Source organism: Gadus chalcogrammus, chromosome 12, assembly GCF_026213295.1.
Source record: "Gadus chalcogrammus isolate NIFS_2021 chromosome 12, NIFS_Gcha_1.0, whole genome shotgun sequence".
Taxonomy (NCBI): domain Eukaryota; kingdom Metazoa; phylum Chordata; class Actinopteri; order Gadiformes; family Gadidae; genus Gadus; species Gadus chalcogrammus.
Genome location: NC_079423.1, coordinates 7424788 through 7447942, shown reverse-complemented (window position 1 = coordinate 7447942; position 23155 = coordinate 7424788). Strand labels below are relative to the sequence as shown.

Sequence of the window (23155 nt, the reverse complement as noted above, 5' to 3'; positions counted from 1 at the left end):
TCACAAAAATAGTTTTGAGAGACGTTGTCAGTTTTTGTATGTTGCTTAAATCCTCCAAAGCGGTTGGCAGTAAACATCAGGTCACGGTACGCCACGGTAGGCCACGGAGGCAATGAGCTCGAGTTGAAAAAGAAAAAGCTTTCAACACCTGGTATTCCCAGGCGGTCTCCCATCCAAGTACTAACCAGGCCCGACCCTGCTTAGCTTCCGAGATCAGACGAGATCGGGCGTGTTCAGGATGGTATGGCCGTAAGCAATTAGGGCAGGCGCAAAACCAGGTTTTATACAGTAGCACATAAGGAGTGAGAAAGCTGCTGAGGCTCGACGTTACACTCTTACAAAAACAATCATTAGTTAGATATAAACGGCAGTAATTGATTCAGTAGGACTCCTTATCCATGTAAACGATCATTGTGACATCTGAATTCATTAATTATCTGAAATACACTGCGTGTGCGTGTGATGTTAAATGTTTGAACCAAGGTTAACGGTTAAAGTGTCAGAGAATGGGTGGTGATTTTTTGACGTCCTCCCATGATCTGAAGTGAGCGTGCGTGTTTGTGTTGGTGAAAGTTTAAGAAATGTACAACTGTCGGTTCAGCCCTCTGGTGCTCCCTGCTGGCAGTATCACTATACTGTCCTCATGTTTCACAAAAATAGTTTTGAGAGACGTTGTCAGTTTTTGTATGTTGCTTAAATCCTCCAAAGCGGTTGGCAGTAAACATCAGGTCACGGTACGCCACGGTAGGCCACGGAGGCAATGAGCTCGAGTTGAAAAAGAAAAAGCTTACAGCACCTGGTATTCCCAGGCGGTCTCCCATCCAAGTACTAACCAGGCCCGACCCTGCTTAACTTCCGAGATCAGACGAGATCGGGCGTGTTCAGGGTGGTATGGCCGTGAGCAATTAGTGCGAGCGCAAAACCAGGTTTTATACAGTAGCACATAAGGAGTGAGAAAGCTGCTGAGGCTCGACGTTACACTTTTACAAAAACAATCATTAGTTAGATATAAACGGCAGTAATTGATTCAGTAGGACTCCTTATCCATGTAAACGATCATTGTGACATCTGAATTCATTAATTATCTGAAATCCACTGCGTGTGCGTGTGATGTTAAATGTTTGAACCAAGGTTAACGGTTAAAGTGTCAGAGAATGGGTGGTGATTTTTTGACGTCCTCCCATGATCTGAAGTGAGCGTGCGTGTTTGTGTTGGTGAAAGTTTAAGAAATGTACAACTGTCGGTTCAGCTCTCTGGTGCTCCCTGCTGGCAGTATCACTATACTGTCCTCATGTTTCACAAAAATAGTTTTGAGAGACGTTGTCAGTTTTTGTATGTTGCTTAAATCCTCCAAAGTGGTTGGCAGTAAACATCAGGTCACGGTACGCCACGGTAGGCCACGGAGGCAATGAGCTCGAGTTGAAAAAGAAAAAGCTTACAGCACCTGGTATTCCCAGGCGGTCTCCCATCCAAGTACTAACCAGCCCCGACCCTGCTTAGCTTCCGAGATCAGACGAGATCGGGCGTGTTCAGGGTGGTATGGCCGTAAGCAATTAGTGCAGGCGCAAAACCAGGTTTTATACAGTAGCACATAAGGAGTGAGAAAGCTGCTGAGGCTCGACGTTACACTCTTACAAAAACAATCATTAGTTAGATATAAACGGCAGTAATTGATTCAGTAGGACTCCTTATCCATGTAAACGATCATTGTGACATCTGAATTCATTAATTATCTGAAATCCACTGCGTGTGCGTGTGATGTTAAATGTTTGAACCAAGGTTAACGGTTAAAGTGTCAGAGAATGGGTGGTGATTTTTTGACGTCCTCCCATGATCTGAAGTGAGCGTGCGTGTTTGTGTTGGTGAAAGTTTAAGAAATGTACAACTGTCGGTTCAGCCCTCTGGTGCTCCCTGCTGGCAGTATCACTATACTGTCCTCATGTTTCACAAAAATAGTTTTGAGAGACGTTGTCAGTTTTTGTATGTTGCTTAAATCCTCCAAAGCGGTTGGCAGTAAACATCAGGTCACGGTACGCCACGGTAGGCCACGGAGGCAATGAGCTCGAGTTGAAAAAGAAAAAGCTTACAGCACCTGGTATTCCCAGGCGGTCTCCCATCCAAGTACTAACCAGGCCCGACCCTGCTTAGCTTCCGAGATCAGACGAGATCGGGCGTGTTCAGGGTGGTATGGCCGTGAGCAATTAGTGCGAGCGCAAAACCAGGTTTTATACAGTAGCACATAAGGAGTGAGAAAGCTGCTGAGGCTCGACGTTACACTTTTACAAAAACAATCATTAGTTAGATATAAACGGCAGTAATTGATTCAGTAGGACTCCTTATCCATGTAAACGATCATTGTGACATCTGAATTCATTAATTATCTGAAATCCACTGCGTGTGCGTGTGATGTTAAATGTTTGAACCAAGGTTAACGGTTAAAGTGTCAGAGAATGGGTGGTGATTTTTTGACGTCCTCCCATGATCTGAAGTGAGCGTGCGTGTTTGTGTTGGTGAAAGTTTAAGAAATGTACAACTGTCGGTTCAGCTCTCTGGTGCTCCCTGCTGGCAGTATCACTATACTGTCCTCATGTTTCACAAAAATAGTTTTGAGAGACGTTGTCAGTTTTTGTATGTTGCTTAAATCCTCCAAAGTGGTTGGCAGTAAACATCAGGTCACGGTACGCCACGGTAGGCCACGGAGGCAATGAGCTCGAGTTGAAAAAGAAAAAGCTTACAGCACCTGGTATTCCCAGGCGGTCTCCCATCCAAGTACTAACCAGCCCCGACCCTGCTTAGCTTCCGAGATCAGACGAGATCGGGCGTGTTCAGGGTGGTATGGCCGTAAGCAATTAGTGCAGGCGCAAAACCAGGTTTTATACAGTAGCACATAAGGAGTGAGAAAGCTGCTGAGGCTCGACGTTACACTCTTACAAAAACAATCATTAGTTAGATATAAACGGCAGTAATTGATTCAGTAGGACTCCTTATCCATGTAAACGATCATTGTGACATCTGAATTCATTAATTATCTGAAATACACTGCGTGTGCGTGTGATGTTAAATGTTTGAACCAAGGTTAACGGTTAAAGTGTCAGAGAATGGGTGGTGATTTTTTGACGTCCTCCCATGATCTGAAGTGAGCGTGCGTGTTTGTGTTGGTGAAAGTTTAAGAAATGTACAACTGTCGGTTCAGCTCTCTGGTGCTCCCTGCTGGCAGTATCACTATACTGTCCTCATGTTTCACAAAAATAGTTTTGAGAGACGTTGTCAGTTTTTGTATGTTGCTTAAATCCTCCAAAGCGGTTGGCAGTAAACATCAGGTCACGGTACGCCACGGTAGGCCACGGAGGCAATGAGCTCGAGTTGAAAAAGAAAAAGCTTACAGCACCTGGTATTCCCAGGCGGTCTCCCATCCAAGTACTAACCAGGCCCGACCCTGCTTAGCTTCCGAGATCAGACGAGATCGGGCGTGTTCAGGGTGGTATGGCCGTAAGCAATTAGTGCAGGCGCAAAACCAGGTTTTATACAGTAGCACATAAGGAGTGAGAAAGCTGCTGAGGCTCGACGTTCCACTCTTACAAAAACAATCATTAGTTAGATATAAACGGCAGTAATTGATTCAGTAGGACTCCTTATCCATGTAAACGATCATTGTGACATCTGAATTCATTAATTATCTGAAATACACTGCGTGTGCGTGTGATGTTAAATGTTTGAACCAAGGTTAACGGTTAAAGTGTCAGAGAATGGGTGGTGATTTTTTGACGTCCTCCCATGATCTGAAGTGAGCGTGCGTGTTTGTGTTGGTGAAAGTTTAAGAAATGTACAACTGTCGGTTCAGCTCTCTGGTGCTCCCTGCTGGCAGTATCACTATACTGTCCTCATGTTTCACAAAAATAGTTTTGAGAGACGTTGTCAGTTTTTGTATGTTGCTTAAATCCTCCAAAGTGGTTGGCAGTAAACATCAGGTCACGGTACGCCACGGTAGGCCACGGAGGCAATGAGCTCGAGTTGAAAAAGAAAAAGCTTACAGCACCTGGTATTCCCAGGCGGTCTCCCATCCAAGTACTAACCAGCCCCGACCCTGCTTAGCTTCCGAGATCAGACGAGATCGGGCGTGTTCAGGGTGGTATGGCCGTAAGCAATTAGTGCAGGCGCAAAACCAGGTTTTATACAGTAGCACATAAGGAGTGAGAAAGCTGCTGAGGCTCGACGTTACACTCTTACAAAAACAATCATTAGTTAGATATAAACGGCAGTAATTGATTCAGTAGGACTCCTTATCCATGTAAACGATCATTGTGACATCTGAATTCATTAATTATCTGAAATACACTGCGTGTGCGTGTGATGTTAAATGTTTGAACCAAGGTTAACGGTTAAAGTGTCAGAGAATGGGTGGTGATTTTTTGACGTCCTCCCATGATCTGAAGTGAGCGTGCGTGTTTGTGTTGGTGAAAGTTTAAGAAATGTACAACTGTCGGTTCAGCCCTCTGGTGCTCCCTGCTGGCAGTATCACTATACTGTCCTCATGTTTCACAAAAATAGTTTTGAGAGACGTTGTCAGTTTTTGTATGTTGCTTAAATCCTCCAAAGCGGTTGGCAGTAAACATCAGGTCACGGTACGCCACGGTAGGCCACGGAGGCAATGAGCTCGAGTTGAAAAAGAAAAAGCTTACAGCACCTGGTATTCCCAGGCGGTCTCCCATCCAAGTACTAACCAGGCCCGACCCTGCTTAGCTTCCGAGATCAGACGAGATCGGGCGTGTTCAGGGTGGTATGGCCGTGAGCAATTAGTGCGAGCGCAAAACCAGGTTTTATACAGTAGCACATAAGGAGTGAGAAAGCTGCTGAGGCTCGACGTTACACTTTTACAAAAACAATCATTAGTTAGATATAAACGGCAGTAATTGATTCAGTAGGACTCCTTATCCATGTAAACGATCATTGTGACATCTGAATTCATTAATTATCTGAAATCCACTGCGTGTGCGTGTGATGTTAAATGTTTGAACCAAGGTTAACGGTTAAAGTGTCAGAGAATGGGTGGTGATTTTTTGACGTCCTCCCATGATCTGAAGTGAGCGTGCGTGTTTGTGTTGGTGAAAGTTTAAGAAATGTACAACTGTCGGTTCAGCTCTCTGGTGCTCCCTGCTGGCAGTATCACTATACTGTCCTCATGTTTCACAAAAATAGTTTTGAGAGACGTTGTCAGTTTTTGTATGTTGCTTAAATCCTCCAAAGTGGTTGGCAGTAAACATCAGGTCACGGTACGCCACGGTAGGCCACGGAGGCAATGAGCTCGAGTTGAAAAAGAAAAAGCTTACAGCACCTGGTATTCCCAGGCGGTCTCCCATCCAAGTACTAACCAGCCCCGACCCTGCTTAGCTTCCGAGATCAGACGAGATCGGGCGTGTTCAGGGTGGTATGGCCGTAAGCAATTAGTGCAGGCGCAAAACCAGGTTTTATACAGTAGCACATAAGGAGTGAGAAAGCTGCTGAGGCTCGACGTTACACTCTTACAAAAACAATCATTAGTTAGATATAAACGGCAGTAATTGATTCAGTAGGACTCCTTATCCATGTAAACGATCATTGTGACATCTGAATTCATTAATTATCTGAAATACACTGCGTGTGCGTGTGATGTTAAATGTTTGAACCAAGGTTAACGGTTAAAGTGTCAGAGAATGGGTGGTGATTTTTTGACGTCCTCCCATGATCTGAAGTGAGCGTGCGTGTTTGTGTTGGTGAAAGTTTAAGAAATGTACAACTGTCGGTTCAGCTCTCTGGTGCTCCCTGCTGGCAGTATCACTATACTGTCCTCATGTTTCACAAAAATAGTTTTGAGAGACGTTGTCAGTTTTTGTATGTTGCTTAAATCCTCCAAAGCGGTTGGCAGTAAACATCAGGTCACGGTACGCCACGGAGTCAATGAGCTCGAGTTGAAAAAGAAAAAGCTTACAGCACCTGGTATTCCCAGGCGGTCTCCAATCCAAGTACTAACCAGGCCCGACCCTGCTTAGCTTCCGAGATCAAACGAGATTGGGCGTGTTCAGGGTAGTATGGCCGTAAGCAATTAGTGTAGGCGCAAAACCAGGTTTTATACAGTAGCACATAAGGAGTGAGAAATCTGCTGAGGCTCGACGTTACACTTCTACAAAAACAATCATTAGTTAGATATAAACGGCAGTAATTGATTCAGTAGGACTCCTTATCCATGTAAACGATCATTGTGACATCTGAATTCATTAATTATCTGAAATACACTGCGTGTGCGTGTGATGTTAAATGTTTGAACCAAGGTTAACGGTTAAAGTGTCAGAGAATGGGTGGTGATTTTTTGACGTCCTCCCATGATCTGAAGTGAGCGTGCGTGTTTGTGTTGGTGAAAGTTTAAGAAATGTACAACTGTCGGTTCAGCTCTCTGGTGCTCCCTGCTGGCAGTATCACTATACTGTCCTCATGTTTCACAAAAATAGTTTTGAGAGACGTTGTCAGTTTTTGTATGTTGCTTAAATCCTCCAAAGCGGTTGGCAGTAAACATCAGGTCACGGTACGCCACGGAGTCAATGAGCTCGAGTTGAAAAAGAAAAAGCTTACAGCACCTGGTATTCCCAGGCGGTCTCCAATCCAAGTACTAACCAGGCCCGACCCTGCTTAGCTTCCGAGATCAGACGAGATCGGGCGTGTTTTTTTTTTTTTTTTCTTTTTTTTTTATTATCAAAAAATATAGTTTACAATTAAAATTCCGTATTTACAGTAATTTACAATCTTTTACGGTCATAACCAAACACAGTATGACATACAGAAGACATACAGATAGTTGATAATCACAAATGTACGCAACAATCACATAGAGAGGTTAACCCTAATCATACACAACAAATATTTGCCTCGGAGTGGTCCGCCAGGTCTTAACAAGCAGGAAAAACAATGCCCACACTACACACTAAATCCTAACGTCCCTGATTCCGTTAACATGACTAAAGTGCTGTTCCTTTTAAGCAGAGAGAGCAGCAGAGAGAGGTCATGTTTCCCGAAGCTCCGCTAGGCATTGGAAAAAACTACTTAATTCATCATTTAGATCTACTTTATCTTATTTTATTTCATGATCATAATACCTAACAGTATATAGTTTGTTTTCGTCATCCTCCATCGCTCGATTCAACAATACATTTTGGCACTTTTTACTCCCGGATCAGACCGCAGAAAAAGCCTTGGACTTTCCTATCGCCAACATGCCTCTGTACTCGGATATCTCAGGCACGGAGACTGGGAAATGCACAGACTGCACCAAAATGCAACAGAGGGTGGCTTTAATTGAAACGAGACTAGCAGCATTAGAAAAATGCAAAGGACCCCTACAGGATACAGTGCCGATGGGTGAGTTTGCTGAGCTCACTCAGATACAGCAAGATGATCAAAGCTACACTGTATCCTTCCCGAAGCTGGACAAGAGAGAGACAGTTCCAGCTGCGTTTCACTGGCACAGAGTCGGCGCTAAGCCAAAACAACATACCAAAGTGAATCAACAAGATCACTCAACGCCAAATGCTAAACTACCCAAAGCTAAAGTTATCAGCCGGATTAGCCCGTCACTGAAATTAACCCTGCCACTGAAGAACCGGTTCCTGCCACTTCAAGAGTCCACGAACGAGCCTGCCACCCATGCACCCCTGAGCCCCGAGATGCGTCCGGACGGACAGTGCGGACAGAGACGGAAGATGAACCAGTCGCCATGGAGGCGAGCTGCGCATGCTTCGGCCACCTGTGCACCCCTGACCCCTGAAATGTGTCCGGACAGACGGTACGGACAGACATGGAACAACCAGTCGCCACGGAGGCGGGCTGCGCATGTGTCTGCCACCGTCCAACAAGGGCCCATCTCAGAGGAAGCAGATGAACCAGACACTCTGATTATAGGAGACTCAACCATCAAGGATATAACCGGTAAGAAGATCAAAACATGCATCTTCCCATATGGAATGGTTAGTGATATCAACCATAAACTAGCCAAAGTCATATTGGAGAACCCCAAAATCTCACAGATTATTGTGCATGCAGGATTTAATGATGTTCAAAGAGAACAGTCAGAACTTCTGAAGAGGGATTACACTGATCTATTGGATACACTGGACAAAATACACATCAACTCATTCATCAGTGGACCCATACCATCAGTTGACAGGGGAATAAACAGATTCAGTCGTCTACTTGCACTGAATACATGGCTTTCCAGAGTCTGCAATGAAAGAGGAAGGGGCTTTATTGACAATTTCAACTTATTCTGGGGGCGCAAATATCTTTTCAGAGCAGATGGCCTACACCCAAACAGGTTAGGCTCAAAACTGTTGAGGGACAATCTTCTCTTCTCGCTTTACGCACAGGCCACAATCTTGCCATGGTCTGACGCACAGGCCGCAATCAGAGCACAGGTTGAGAAGAAGCGAGACTACAGCCTCCCCCACACATCTACTCTGCCACTATCTGACACACAGATAGCAGACAGCCCACAGACCTTGAAGAGAGACAACAGCCCGCCCGACGCCATCAACACTGTGCCTTCCCCAATCGCTGATGCTGGCTTGACGAGGAACGGCCACCCCCCTCCTCTGCATTACAGACCAAAGACCTTGAAGAGAGACAACAGCCTGCCCGACACCATGGACACCGTGCCCTCCCCCATCGCTGATGCTGGCTTGGCGAGGAACGGCCACCCCCCTCCTCATCTCTCCCATAGCCACAACAACTCCAGCTCCACTGTCTCCTCCCTTTGCGATTTTCCAGCTGAATTTAAGAAACAGGAATATGTAGGCATCAAACTTGCATCTGTGTCAATGATAGCATCGCCAGGTCATTCCCACAGGCTGATAACACCAAAGCGGAGGGCGCCCCAGCCCCCCGCCCCCTATACTGATAGTAGTCCTGAGTATTACTGAGACAAAAAAGGGTTCAGCCGTAGACAAAGTATAAAGGACGTTTCGCATAATCTGCTGAACCCAAGGTTGCCTATGTCAAAACATGGCAACTTTTGCATTCCTGCTATAACCACTAAGAGAGTAAACAAAGGGAAACGTAGACACACTGCTAACCTCACAAATCTCTTACATATTTCCTCCAAACCAAAAACAACCTTAAAGCCTATCAACAACACCATCAAGATGGGTCTACTTAATGTTAGGTCTCTTAATAACAAATCATTTTTAGTTAATGATTTTATTACCACCTCTAAACTGGATTTTATGTTTTTAACTGAAACATGGCTGGAACAAAATAACAGTGCAACCGTTCTGATAGAGACAGCTCCTCCCAACTATAACTTTTTTGATGCATGTAGATCTGGAAAAAGAGGTGGAGGGGTTGCTGTTATATTTAAAAATGATTTTCAGGGGAAACAGATGTTATTTGGTGATTTTCCATCATTCGAATACCTTTGTGCTGTATTGAAATGCTCCCCCAGAGTTCTCCTATTAATTATTTACAGGCCACCCACATACTCTGCAAATTTTTTCGATGAATTCACAGAATTATTGTCTAGCATCTCCACAGACTTTGACTGTCTAGTTATAACTGGTGACTTCAATTTTCATACTGATGATTTGAATGACAATTGTGCAAAAAAACTTTTTACCATTTTGGACACATTTGAACTGTCCCAACATGTGAAAGAGACTACTCATTGTAAGGGCCACACTCTAGACCTGGTTATCACAAAGGGCCTCAATGTTTCTGATCTCTCTGTGACTGATCCTTCCTTGTCTGACCACTTTTGTGTTTTCTTTAATATATCGTTTATTCCCGACATACAGACAAAATCAAATACTGTCAAAAAACGGTATATCAATGAAGAATCGTATGTACTTTTTAGAAAGGCCATCTCCTTACTACCGCCTCTCAACCCATGTTCTGCTGATGATCTTGTAGAAAACTTTAATTTTAAAATTTTGAAAATCATGGATGTCATTGCACCTTATAAGGTTAAAACGTTTTCTGGAAAGCAAAAGGCACCCTGGAGAAAAGCTGCCTCTGTAACAGCACAGAAAAAAGAATGCAGGAAGGTTGAACGCATCTGGCGTAAAACAAAACTTCAAATTCACCATGATATCTACAAAGAGAGCCTCCGTGCCTACAATTCTGACTTAAAAAGTGCTAGAGAAACATTTTTCTCCAATATCATTAAATCCAATAATAATAATGCAAAAACCCTATTTGCAACTGTTGACAGACTGACCAACCCCCCAACACAAATTCCACCTGATCTCCATTCCACGCAGAAATGCAATGAGTTTGCAGCTTTTTATACTGATAAAATTGAAGGCATCAGACGCGCCATCAATATCTCCACTTCAAACAAAAATGTTGGACTACCAACCTGTTCAGGCAAAAGTAACGTGGCAGGGATGGCATGCTTTAATGTTATTGACTCTAAAACTCTTGTGGAAACTGTTACACAACTAAAGCCATCCACCTGTTGCCTTGATTCTTTACCTACCAACCTCTTTAAGAATGTTTTTGACTGCCTAGCAATAGACATATTGCAGATAGTTAACAACTCTCTCCAGTCAGGCAACTTCCCAAAAGCCCTGAAAACTGCAGTTATTAAACCCCTTTTAAAAAAGCGGAGCCTAGATACCTCTATTATTAACAACTACAGACCAATATCAAATCTGCCCTTCATAAGTAAAATCATTGAGAAAGTTGTCCTCCAGCAACTTAATCACTTCCTGGCATCAACTGGTTGTTATGACACCTTCCAATCAGGATTTCGACCCCTGCACAGCACTGAGACCGCCCTCATTAAAGTTGTAAACGACATCCGTCTTAACACAGACTCTGGCAAAACCTCAATACTAATGCTACTAGACCTCAGTGCTGCATTCGACACTGTAGACCATACAATACTCTTGGACAGGTTAGAAAACTGGGTGGGGCTTTCAGGCACAGTCTTAAATTGGTTCAGATCCTACCTACAAAATAGGAACTACTTTGTTTCCATCGGCGACTTTGTATCAGAATCAACCAACGTGATGTGTGGAGTCCCACAAGGTTCGATCTTAGGGCCCTCTTTATTCAACATCTACATGCTCCCACTAGGGCAAATCATGCATAATAACAATATTGACCATCATTGCTATGCTGATGACACGCAAATCTATGTATCGCTATCACCAAATGACTATCGGCCCATAGATCTGCTGTGCCAGTGCATTGAGCAAGTGAAAGACTGGATGTGCCGAAATTTCCTTCAGCTAAATGAGGATAAAACAGAGATAATTGTATTTGGTGCTAAAACGGAAAGGCTTAAAGTAACCCAACACCTTCACTCTCTGTCCCTGAAAACCTCAATCAAAGCCAGAAACCTAGGGGTTATCATGGATTCTGATTTACATTTCGAAAGTCACATCAAATCAGTTACAAAATCTGCATATTATCACCTTAAAAATGTAGCAAGACTTAGAGGGCTCATGTCCACAGAAGACTTACAAAAACTTGTACATGCCTTTATCACTAGTAAGCTTGATTACTGCAATGGTCTCCTTACAGGTCTCCCAAAACAAACTCTAAGGAAGCTTCAGCTTGTTCAGAATGCTGCTGCTAGAGTATTAACAAAGACCAAAAAATTTGAACATATTACACCAATTCTTAAATCGTTACATTGGCTTCCTGTAGGTCAGAGAATTGATTTTAAAATCATGTTGCTAACCTATAAATCCCTACATGGTTTAGGCCCAAAATATTTAACTGATATGCTTCCACTACATAAGCCTTCTAGAACACTAAGATCTTCTGAGACCAATCTGTTAATTATCCCCCGAGTAAACACGAAACATGGGAAAGCAGGATTTAGTTACTATGCAACAAATAGCTGGAATAAACTCCCTGAGGATTTAAGACTTGCCCCAACTCTGAGCACCTTCAAAACAAGATTGAAGACTTTTATGTTTGCTTTAGCTTTCTGCTAAATCTTAAATACTTTAGCTTTATTTTACTAAAATGCCTTTTTAACTCACTTTCAATTTTACTTACTAAAAAGCCTTTTTAACTTTCTATTTTACTCATTTCTTTGCATATGTTTTCTTTTCTTTTTTAATGTATAACAATGTTTATATGTGAAGCACTTTGAGTCTGCCTTGTGTATGAAAAGTGCTATATAAATAAAGTTGCCTTGCCTTGCCTTGCCTTCCTAACAAAATACTTGTGAAAATCCTCCCTCCTAAGCGTGTGGACCAACCTCACATTCTTTTTAAAAGTTGCCACAAACCACTCCCATACCGGTATCACCCTCTCCTCATATTGCGCAACGTTCCTCCTGCATACAATTGCATGACGGACTGTGCTCAACATGAAATTCACCAAATTTACATTCACATCTTTCACCTTTCCAACCACACCAAACAACAACAGTTTCTTCCATTCAACATCCTTCCCAACCTTGATCCCACAGTGTACACTCAGCAAATCCTTAACCTTCTCAAAAAAAACAAACAACATTGAACATTCAATGAAATAATGATCAAAGGTCTCATCCACCTCTTTACAAACATTGCACACTCTACCCACAGTACTATCAATTTGGTGCAAAACAACATTCGTGAAAACCCTATTGTGCCTGATCTTAAAATCATTGTGCTCACATTCAATAGAGTTATACTTCACATTCAAGTTGCCCCACATTTTCTTCACGTCAAACCCCTCAAAAGCCTTTCCCCACACCTTCTCTGACGCTGGCCTCTTCATCCCACCGCCCATCAAATCCATATACACACTTTTTGTACTAACATCCTCAAACTTAACTCTCTTACCTCCCCTCTCCACCCCCAACTCGACCATCGTGTTCTCCTCGCCTATCCCTCCCTGTCCTAACAGTAGTGTCATCCACCCTGTACCAATACTTCCCTTTACTCTCCTATACATCCCAACAACCACAGCCCCCCTCACATCTCTATTAAACCTCCTTACATCCCTTATGATCACCTGTTCCGCCTTAAAAACGTTACCCCCCTCCAACATTAAATGCTTGACCTGTTTAATACCGGCTTTCTCAAAATGTTTACTGACCAGTATTCTGTTATTGTGAAGTATTTTTGGGTTCTGAAAGATTGGCTGATTCAGAACCTCGGCTCTGTCCACACACTCATACTTCACGTACTCCAAATATTTCCCCCATGCCTCAAAAACCTCTCGATAGAAATACGACATCCCTTGACTCCTCGGCTTATTAAACATCATAAAAAGACCATTCACACCACAACCACCATACCTGTGCAAATAGTCCTCAAAAAAACCCATCCAACAATACTCCTCCTTTCCAAATAAATATTTCTTAATTGTTTTCACTCGTAACGCCCTTTTCTTCACCTCCACATCTATCAATTTCAGTCCTCCATCCTCATACCCATTCGTCAAGACCTTATGCGCAATTTTGGCCGGTTTCCCATCCCACAAAAAATTGTTAACAGCCCCATTCAACTCCTTTACTACCCTCAATGGTAGATCCAGGGTGCTCAGCACATGATTCACCCGTGACATCATCAAGCAATTCACCACAATCACCTTACCCCTCAGTCTCAACTTCCTCATCTTCCATAAATTCAAATTCTGCTTCACTTTATTCAGAACCCCTGTCCACGTGACATCCCTTGCCTCATTTTCATCCACACCCACATTCACACCTAATACCTTTATCATCCCCTTAGAAACAGTCAGCGGAATGTCACACTCGCTCATATCCACTGCCCCTACACAAAGGATCTCTGACTTTTCCAGGTTAATCTTTGCCCCCGATGCACTCCCATATATTCCCAATAACTCAATTACCCTTTTCACACTGGCCAAATTCCTAACTGTAATGCTTGTGTCATCTGCGTATTGATGGATTAAACTCCTACCTCCTCCCGGGATGTTGATGCCTTGTATGTGCTGATCCTTTTTTAGCATGGTGGCTAATGGTTCAGCCGTTATACTGTACAATAATGCAGATAACGGACAACCCTGCCTAACTGACCTCTCTAATCTAAAACTATCCGTCAATACCCCGTTACACTTGACCCTACTCTTTGCATTACTATACAATAATCGAATCCACTTCACTAACCTATCCCCAAAACCAAATCTCTCTAGCGCCCTAAACATAAACTCATGTTCTACCCTATCAAAAGCTTTGTTAAAATCTACACTCAATACTACACCTCCCTCTTCTTTCATATGCCTCACTACATCCCTAACTAACCCTATCGTGTCCGCTATATCTCTCCCTGGAATACTGTAAGTTTGGGTTGATGAAACTATGGTCCCTACTACCGACTTAATCCGATTAGCTAAAGTTTTGGCCAGTACCTTATAGTCAGTGTTCAACAGACTTAACCCTCTGTAGTTCCCTAACTGCAATTTACTACCCTTATTCTTGTAGAGTACCGCTATTAACCCCGTCGACATCGACTTGCTAACCATCCCTAACCTTTCCATTTCCCTATATACCTTTAATAAAATCGGACATAACAACTCACTCAAGCACTTGTAAAACTCTGCCGGCAATCCATCAGAGCCAGGACTTTTGTTATTGGACAGGCTGCTGACGGCCGCCATCACCTCCGATTCTCCTAACTCACACTCACATACTTCCCTATCACTATCCGATAACACATGCTCAACCGTTCCTAATACCTTGTCCACACTATCCTTATCTACATAGCCTTTGCTAAATAAATCACTGTAAAACCCCTGCACTCTCTCCAACACCCCCACAAAATCATGTACCACTTCCCCTCTCTCATCCTCTATCTGAGCTATGTATGTTCTACCCTGTTTCCGTTTTTCCAGCCCCAAAAAGAAAGACGTACATTTCTCCCCATCTACCGCATACTGCGCCCGATTCCTAACTATTGCCCCTTTACACCTCTCCCTTTCATAAGATTCTAATTCCCCTTTAATGCCTATGTAGTCAGCTAAGTCCCTATTCACATCGTCATCTAACCTCCTCAATTCCTCAGCCATTCGCTCTCTCAATACACATTCCGTCCTCCTCTTTACTTGACTCCGCTTTTTACAATAATTGATGCTCAACATTTTCACCTTTATCTTCACACATTCCCACCACTCACACACGTCTGCATCATACCCCACACAATTCATTTGCTCCTTAACACACCCTCTCACCATCTCAATATACTCGCTCTCTTCCAACACACTTGTATTCAAACACCAAACTCCCCCCCCTGTCCCTCTACTTCTGTCACCCATCTGAAAGATTATTGCTGCATGATCACTATAACCAGTGAATTTATACTGTACACTGCTCAAAGTATCAGCGATGTCCTGTCGTGCTAAACATAAATCGATCCTACTTTGCTTTAGCACTCCGTTCACTATCTGCCTCCTAGAAAATTCCCTCTTGGCAGCATTTCTAACCCTCCACACATCGACCAAACCCCCATCCTCAATCATTTTGAACAAAGCCTTCCGGGCCGAATCCTGTCTAAAACTATCTCTCCTATAAACATCCAGCTTGCTACAAAACACATTAAAATCTCCCACGAGAACACAATTCCTAGTGCAGAGCAAACCAAGAGAGATAAAAAATAGCCTTTTTTCCACTTCTCTGTTAGGTGCGTATACATTAATTAGTCTATACGTTACATTATTAACATCAAAATCGATTCCAATCACCCTCCCCTTCCCATCATTCAGAACCTCCTTCACATTCCCAACCACATCCTCCTTTACAAGTATTGCCACACCACACGATCTTGCCGTCCCACAGTTGACGAATAACAGTCCCCTCCATTTCTCCTTGATTTCTGGCATTTTAGCCTGTGTCCAGTTTGTTTCCTGCAGCACTAAAATATCGGATTTAAAATGGATTAACACCTCATCAAACTTCGCCATATTGTTAAGACCGTTGATGTTAATTGATGTGAGTGTGACCATTGAAATCAAAAGACACAGAGTGGGTATTACTGTTAAAATCATTTTTTTTTTTACGTACCCCTTTCTTTTTCAAGTTCCTCTGTTCCTCATCGGAATCAACCCCTCTCCTGCGTCTGACCCTGGGCGCCCTCTCCCTACAAACACCCAACGCCTCATTCCCAGACTTATTCTCCCTCTCCCTTCCATCAGCCAGTGTGGGGGGGGGAATTATAGGCGCCATACCACGCCAATGAGACGGGTCGGCTGTATCCTCAATAGTCACAGCACAAGACCCCCAGGCTGCATCTTCCTCTACTGTAGGCCACCCGGGCGCCTGTAAAGAGAGGAGCCCCGCTTGAGAGCTCCTGCCCCCCCCCATCCCTGTGCCCCCATCTCCCCCTGATGCCGGGGCCATTGACACAACCAAATCAACTTCCAGGCTAGCCCCCGTGCCATGTCCCGCCTCGTTCCCCAACTGTCCAGACCCCCGCGGCACCTTGGCTATGCCCTCCGCTGGTGTAGGGTGCCCAGATGCCGGTAGAGAGGAAAGCTCTACTTGAGAGCTTTGCCCCCCGGGCAACCCCGTGCCCCCCACACCCGGGTCCTTCAGCTCAACCTGTAGCTGACTGTCCAAGACTGTCTCCCCGTCAGACAGCTCCCCGTGCTCCATCTCCTCTTCCGCACTCTCTTCCCCTCCACTTCCCTCACTCTCCAACGATACAGCCCTTGAGTCTGGGTCAACTGAGAGGGCACCCCCTCCCACCTGCTCCTCCTTACACACACAATTTTCCTTTCTATTACCACACTCTCTGCATTTAATCACAGCCACACACTCCCTTGCATAGTGCCCCTGCTTCCCGCACTTCCGACAGAGGAAGTCAGGACAGTCCCTCACTATATGTCCAGGCTGGATGCACAATCTACACACCTTTAATTGTCTGTCATGGATGACACGGAAATATTCAGCACCCTTTTCAGTGTCAAAACGTGTGGACCAAGGCAAGGACCGTACTTCCTTGTTAAACTTCACCTTAACAAACCGTGTACCCTCACATATGGTCATCCCAGGCCACTTCCTCCTTGCAATCGGCGAAACTGCCTCCACACCCCAGTCCGCAAGCTTCTTCAGAATCTCCTCATCCGTAATGTACACTGGTAGACTCATAAAGGACACCACCATCTCATCTGCAGTCAAGTCTTTTGCGACGACGCTGGTCCCCCTTATCCTAAAACCATCCAACAATCGCCTCTTCCCGTTGGGGTGATTCATCGTTACTTCATATTGGTTCAATGAGAGGTAGCGACATCCCAAGACCAATCCACATACACTCTGCATCGCCCTTAGCATCTCAATCATCGGGATTTTCTCCTCTCCCACAAGCTCCACAGCCACAGACAACTCCCTGCTGTAGCTCGGGCCACCATCCGCAACCTTGTCCTCCTTCTCTCTTGTTGCTCTCTCCGCAGTCACCGGTCTCCCGCCTAGTACGTCCTCCGATGTCCTCTTCGCCACACAACCACCATCCGTCACCGCAGCAGGAGCCGTGTTCCGTTCCATGCCGTCCTCCATTCGAGTTTCCGAAACCGCGTGAGACATCGGAAAAAACCGAACTAAAGTATACTAATACTCCCCCAAACAGCAAGCTGTCGGGGGAATAAACGACGAGACGAAAAACTAACCAAAAAAATATCTATAAATACTTGATTTACCACCAAAAGAATCCTCGCTCCAACACCGTCCTCCTCTCACCACTCAAGCACACCAAACACTTCCTCAATGAGCGTATCACTTCCTCAATGGGCGTGTTCAGGGTGGTATGGCCGTAAGCAATTAGTACAGGCGCAAAACCAGGTTTTATACAGTAGCACATAAGGAGTGAGAAAGCTGCTGAGGCTCGACGTTACACTCTTACAAAAACAATCATTAGTTAGATATAAACGGCAGTAATTGATTCAGTAGGACTCCTTATCCATGTAAACGATCATTGTGACATCGGAATTCATTAATTATCTGAAATACACTGCGTGTGCGTGTGATGTTAAATGTTTGAACCAAGGTTAACGGTTAAAGTGTCAGAGAATGGGTGGTGATTTTTTGACGTCCTCCCATGATCTGAAGTGAGCGTGCGTGTTTGTGTTGGTGAAAGTTTAAGAAATGTACAACTGTCGGTTCAGCTCTCTGGTGCTCCCTGCTGGCAGTATCACTATACTGTCCTCATGTTTCACAAAAATAGTTTTGAGAGACGTTGTCAGTTTTTGTATGTTGCTTAAATCCTCCAAAGCGGTTGGCAGTAAACATCAGGTCACGGTACGCCACGGTAGGCCACGGAGGCAATGAGCTCGAGTTGAAAAAGAAATAGCTTACAGCACCTGGTATTCCCAGGCGGTCTCCCATCCAAGTACTAACCAGGCCCGACCCTGCTTAGCTACCGAGATCAGACGAGATCGGTCGTGTTCAGGGTGGTATGGCCGTAAACAATTAGTGCAGGCGCAAAACCAGGTTTTCTACAGTAGCACATAAGGAGTGAGAAAGCTGCTGAGGCTCGACGTTACACTTTTACAAAAACAATCATTAGTTAGATATAAACGGCAGTAATTGATTCAGTAGGACTCCTTATCCATGTAAACGATCATTGTGACATCTGAATTCATTAATTATCTGAAATACACTGCGTGTGCGTGTGATGTTAAATGTTTGAACCAAGGTTAACGGTTAAAGTGTCAGAGAATGGGTGGTGATTTTTTGACGTCCTCCCATGATCTGAAGTGAGCGTGCGTGTTTGTGTTGGTGAAAGTTTAAGAAATGTACAACTGTCGGTTCAGCTCTCTGGTGCTCCCTGCTGGCAGTATCACTATACTGTCCTCATGTTTCACAAAAATAGTTTTGAGAGACGTTGTCAGTTTTTGTATGTTGCTTAAATCCTCCAAAGCGGTTGGCAGTAAACATCAGGTCACGGTACGCCACGGTAGGCCACGGAGGCAATGAGCTCGAGTTGAAAAAAGAAAATGCATACAGCACCTGGTATTCCCAGGCGGTCTCCCATCCAAGTACTAACCAGGCCCGACCCTGCTTAGCATCCGAGATCAAACGAGATCGGGCGTGTTTTATTTCTTTTTTGGTGACACCCGTCACTACTTACAGCAACCTGGGCTTCTGAGAAGGTCTCCCATCCAAGTACTAACCAGGCCCGACCCTGCTTAGCTTCCGAGATCAAACGAGATCGGGCGTGTTCAGGGTGGTATGGCCGTAAGCAATTAGTGCAGGCGCAAAACCAGGTTTTATACAGTAGCACATAAGGAGTGAGAAAGCTGCTGAGGCTCGACGTTACACTTTTACAAAAACAATCATTAGTTAGATATAAACGGCAGTAATTGATTCAGTAGGACTCCTTATCCATGTAAACGATCATTGTGACATCTGAATTCATTAATTATCTGAAATACACTGCGTGTGCGTGTGATGTTAAATGTTTGAACCAAGGTTAACGGTTAAAGTGTCAGAGAATGGGTGGTGATTTTTTGACGTCCTCCCATGATCTGAAGTGAGCGTGCGTGTTTGTGTTGGTGAAAGTTTAAGAAATGTACAACTGTCGGTTCAGCTCTCTGGTGCTCCCTGCTGGCAGTATCACTATACTGTCCTCATGTTTCACAAAAATAGTTTTGAGAGACGTTGTCAGTTTTTGTATGTTGCTTAAATCCTCCAAAGCGGTTGGCAGTAAACATCAGGTCACGGTACGCCACGGTAGGCCACGGAGGCAATGAGCTCGAGTTGAAAAAGAAAAAGCTTACAGCACATGGTATTCCCAGGCGGTCTCCCATCCAAGTACTAACCAGGCCCGACCCTGCTTAGCTTCCGAGATCAAACGAGATCTGGCGTGTTCAGGGTGGTATGGCCGTAAACAATTAGTGCAGGCGCAAAACCAGTTTTTATACAGTAGCACATAAGGAGTGAGAAAGCTGCTGAGGCTCGACGTTACACTCTTACAAAAACAATCATTAGTTAGATATAAACGGCAGTAATTGATTCAGTAGGACTCCTTATCCATGTAAACGATCATTGTGACATCTGAATTCATTAATTATCTGAAATACACTGCGTGTGCGTGTGATGTTAAATGTTTGAACCAAGGTTAACGGTTAAAGTGTCAGAGAATGGGTGGTGATTTATTGACGTCCTCCCATGATCTGAAGTGAGCGTGCGTGTTTGTGTTGGTGAAAGTTTAAGAAATGTACAACTGTCGGTTCAGCTCTCTGGTGCTCCCTGCTGGCAGTATCACTATACTGTCCTCATGTTTCACAAAAATAGTTTTGAGAGACGTTGTCAGTTTTTGTATGTTGCTTAAATCCTCCAAAGCGGTTGGCAGTAAACATCAGGTCACGGTACGCCACGGAGTCAATGAGCTCGAGTTGAAAAAGAAAAAGCTTACAGCACCTGGTAAACCCAGGCGGTCTCCCATCCAAGTACTAACCAGGCCCAACCCTGCTTAGCTTCCGAAATCAAACAAGATCGGGCGTGTTCAGGGTGGTATGGCCGTAAGCAAATAGTGCAGGCGCAAAACCAGGTTTTATACAGTAGCACATAAGGAGTGAGAAAGCTGCTGAGGCTCGACGTTACACTTTTACAAAAACAATCATTAGTTAGATATAAACGGCAGTAATTGATTCAGTAGGACTCCTTATCCATGTAAACGATCATTGTGACATCTGAATTCATTAATTATCTGAAATACACTGCGTGTGCGTGTGATGTTAAATGTTTGAACCAAGGTTAACGGTTAAAGTGTCAGAGAATGGGTGGTGATTTTTTGACGTCCTCCCATGATATGAAGTGAGCCTGCGTGTTTGTGTTGGTGAAAGTTTAAGAAATGTACAACTGTCGGTTAAGCTCTCTGGTGCTCCCTGCTGGCAGTATCACTATACTGTCCTCATGTTTCACAAAAATAGTTTTGAGACGTTGTCAGTTTTTGTATGTTGCTTAAATCCTCCAAAGTGGTTGGCAGTAAACATCAGGTCACGGTACGCCACGGAGTCAATGAGCTCGAGTTGAAAAAGAATATGCTTACAGCACCTGGTATTCCCAGGCGGTCTCCCATCCAAGTACTAACCAGGCCCGACCCTGCTTAGCTTCCGAGATCAGACGAGATCGGGCGTGTTCAGGGTGGTATGGCCGTAAGCAATTAGTGCAGGCGCAAAACCAGGTTTTATACAGTAGCACATAAGGAGTGAGAAAGCTGCTGAGGCTCGACGTTACACTCTTACAAAAACAATCATTAGTTAGATATAAACGGCAGTAATTGATTCAGTAGGACTCCTTATCCATGTAAACGATCATTGTGACATCTGAATTCATTAATTATCTGAAATACACTGCGTGTGCGTGTGATGTTAAATGTTTGAACCAAGGTTAACGGTTAAAGTGTCAGAGAATGGGTGGTGATTTTTTGACGTCCTCCCATGATCTGAAGTGAGCGTGCGTGTTTGTGCTGGTGAAAGTTTAAGAAATGTACAACTGTCGGTTCAGCTCTCTGGTGCTCCCTGCTGGCAGTATCACTATACTGTCTGCATGTTTCACAAAAATAGTTTTGAGAGACGTTGTCAGTTTTTGTATGTTGCTTAAATCCTCCAAAGCGGTTGGCAGTAAACATCAGGTCACGGTACGCCACGGAGTCAATGAGCTCGAGTTGAAAAAGAAAAAGTTTACAGCACCTGGTATTCCCAGGCGGACTCCCATCCAAGTACTAACCAGGCCCGACCCTGCTTAGCTTCCGAGATCAGACGAGATCGGGCGTGTTCAGGGTGGTATGGCCGTAAGCAAATAGTGCAGGCGCAAAACCAGGTTTTATACAGTAGCACATAAGGAGTGAGAAAGCTGCTGAGGCTCGACGTTACACTCTTACAAAAACAATCATTAGTTAGATATAAACGGCAGTAATTGATTCAGTAGGACTCCTTATCCATGTAAACGATCATTGTGACATCTGAATTCATTAATTATCTGAAATACACTGCGTGTGCGTGTGATGTTAAATGTTTGAACCAAGGTTAACGGTTAAAGTGTCAGAGAATGGGTGGTGATTTTTTGACGTCCTCCCATGATATGAAGTGAGCCTGCGTGTTTGTGTTGGTGAAAGTTTAAGAAATGTACAACTGTCGGTTCAGCTCTCTGGTGCTCCCTGCTGGCAGTATCACTATACTGTCTGCATGTTTCACAAAAATAGTTTTGAGAGACGTTGTCAGTTTTTGTATGTTGCTTAAATCCTCCAAAGCGGTTGGCAGTAAACATCAGGTCACGGTACGCCACGGTAGGCCACGGAGGCAATGAGCTCGAGTTGAAAAAGAAAAAGCTTACAGCACCTGGTATTCCCAGGCGGTCTCCCATCCAAGTACTAACCAGGCCCGACCCTGCTTAGCTTCCGAGATCAGACGAGATCGGGCGTGTTCAGGGTGGTATGGCCGTAAGAAATTAGTGCTGGCGCAAAACCAGGTTTTATACAGTAGCACATAAGGAGTGAGAAAGCTGCTGAGGCTCGACGTTACACTCTTACAAAAACAATCATTAGTTAGATATAAACGGCAGTAATTGATTCAGTAGGACTCCTTATCCATGTAAACGATCATTGTGACATCTGAATTCATTAATTATCTGAAATACACTGCGTGTGCGTGTGATGTTAAATGTTTGAACCAAGGTTAACGGTTAAAGTGTCAGAGAATGGGTGGTGATTTTTTGACGTCCTCCCATGATCTGAAGTGAGCGTGCGTGTTTGTGTTGGTGAAAGTTTAAGAAATGTACAACTGTCGGTTCAGCTCTCTGGTGCTCCCTGCTGGCAGTATCACTATACTGTCCTCATGTTTCACAAAAATAGTTTTGAGAGACGTTGTCAGTTTTTGTATGTTGCTTAAATCCTCCAAAGCGGTTGGCAGTAAACATCAGGTCACGGTACGCCACGGAGTCAATGAGCTCGAGTTGAAAAAGAAAAAGCTTACAGCACCTGGTATTCCCAGGCGGACTCCCATCCAAGTACTAACCAGGCCCGACCCTGCTTAGCTTCCGAGATCAGACGAGATCGGGCGTGTTCAGGGTGGTATGGCCGTAAGCAAATAGTGTAGGCGCAAAACCAGGTTTTATACAGTAGCACATAAGGAGTGAGAAAGCTGCTGAGGCTCGACGTTACACTTTTACAAAAACAATCATTAGTTAGATATAAACGGCAGTAATTGATTCAGTAGGACTCCTTATCCATGT

At 44.2% G+C, this 23155-nt stretch overlaps 18 non-coding genes across 18 annotated transcripts; all 18 read right to left on the bottom strand.

The window, feature by feature from the left end:
- Positions 1-136: 136 nt before the first annotated feature.
- LOC130394478 (5S ribosomal RNA) lies at positions 137-255 on the bottom strand. The gene has a single exon (XR_008897632.1). It is a non-coding gene; the product is annotated as a 5S ribosomal RNA (ribosomal RNA).
- Positions 256-784: 529 nt separating this feature from the next.
- LOC130399898 (5S ribosomal RNA) lies at positions 785-903 on the bottom strand. The gene has a single exon (XR_008902391.1). It is a non-coding gene; the product is annotated as a 5S ribosomal RNA (ribosomal RNA).
- A 529-nt stretch (positions 904-1432) lies between these two features.
- Positions 1433-1551, bottom strand: LOC130401228 (5S ribosomal RNA). Its single transcript, XR_008903693.1, has one exon. It is a non-coding gene; the product is annotated as a 5S ribosomal RNA (ribosomal RNA).
- Positions 1552-2080: 529 nt separating this feature from the next.
- LOC130400298 (5S ribosomal RNA) lies at positions 2081-2199 on the bottom strand. Its single transcript, XR_008902772.1, has one exon. It is a non-coding gene; the product is annotated as a 5S ribosomal RNA (ribosomal RNA).
- Positions 2200-2728: 529 nt separating this feature from the next.
- LOC130401227 (5S ribosomal RNA) lies at positions 2729-2847 on the bottom strand. Its single transcript, XR_008903692.1, has one exon. It is a non-coding gene; the product is annotated as a 5S ribosomal RNA (ribosomal RNA).
- Positions 2848-3376: 529 nt separating this feature from the next.
- Positions 3377-3495, bottom strand: LOC130396706 (5S ribosomal RNA). The gene has a single exon (XR_008899329.1). It is a non-coding gene; the product is annotated as a 5S ribosomal RNA (ribosomal RNA).
- A 529-nt stretch (positions 3496-4024) lies between these two features.
- Positions 4025-4143, bottom strand: LOC130401226 (5S ribosomal RNA). Its single transcript, XR_008903691.1, has one exon. It is a non-coding gene; the product is annotated as a 5S ribosomal RNA (ribosomal RNA).
- Positions 4144-4672: 529 nt separating this feature from the next.
- LOC130400297 (5S ribosomal RNA) lies at positions 4673-4791 on the bottom strand. Its single transcript, XR_008902770.1, has one exon. It is a non-coding gene; the product is annotated as a 5S ribosomal RNA (ribosomal RNA).
- A 529-nt stretch (positions 4792-5320) lies between these two features.
- LOC130401225 (5S ribosomal RNA) lies at positions 5321-5439 on the bottom strand. The gene has a single exon (XR_008903690.1). It is a non-coding gene; the product is annotated as a 5S ribosomal RNA (ribosomal RNA).
- Positions 5440-5958: 519 nt separating this feature from the next.
- LOC130395579 (5S ribosomal RNA) lies at positions 5959-6077 on the bottom strand. Its single transcript, XR_008898622.1, has one exon. It is a non-coding gene; the product is annotated as a 5S ribosomal RNA (ribosomal RNA).
- Positions 6078-18267: 12190 nt separating this feature from the next.
- On the bottom strand, positions 18268-18386 carry LOC130394120 (5S ribosomal RNA). Its single transcript, XR_008897309.1, has one exon. It is a non-coding gene; the product is annotated as a 5S ribosomal RNA (ribosomal RNA).
- Positions 18387-19042: 656 nt separating this feature from the next.
- LOC130394770 (5S ribosomal RNA) lies at positions 19043-19162 on the bottom strand. The gene has a single exon (XR_008897896.1). It is a non-coding gene; the product is annotated as a 5S ribosomal RNA (ribosomal RNA).
- A 529-nt stretch (positions 19163-19691) lies between these two features.
- Positions 19692-19810, bottom strand: LOC130395159 (5S ribosomal RNA). Its single transcript, XR_008898246.1, has one exon. It is a non-coding gene; the product is annotated as a 5S ribosomal RNA (ribosomal RNA).
- A 519-nt stretch (positions 19811-20329) lies between these two features.
- On the bottom strand, positions 20330-20448 carry LOC130395779 (5S ribosomal RNA). The gene has a single exon (XR_008898794.1). It is a non-coding gene; the product is annotated as a 5S ribosomal RNA (ribosomal RNA).
- Positions 20449-20965: 517 nt separating this feature from the next.
- LOC130399553 (5S ribosomal RNA) lies at positions 20966-21084 on the bottom strand. Its single transcript, XR_008902062.1, has one exon. It is a non-coding gene; the product is annotated as a 5S ribosomal RNA (ribosomal RNA).
- A 519-nt stretch (positions 21085-21603) lies between these two features.
- LOC130400840 (5S ribosomal RNA) lies at positions 21604-21722 on the bottom strand. The gene has a single exon (XR_008903313.1). It is a non-coding gene; the product is annotated as a 5S ribosomal RNA (ribosomal RNA).
- A 529-nt stretch (positions 21723-22251) lies between these two features.
- On the bottom strand, positions 22252-22370 carry LOC130400012 (5S ribosomal RNA). Its single transcript, XR_008902499.1, has one exon. It is a non-coding gene; the product is annotated as a 5S ribosomal RNA (ribosomal RNA).
- A 519-nt stretch (positions 22371-22889) lies between these two features.
- LOC130399927 (5S ribosomal RNA) lies at positions 22890-23008 on the bottom strand. Its single transcript, XR_008902419.1, has one exon. It is a non-coding gene; the product is annotated as a 5S ribosomal RNA (ribosomal RNA).
- Positions 23009-23155: the final 147 nt, after the last annotated feature.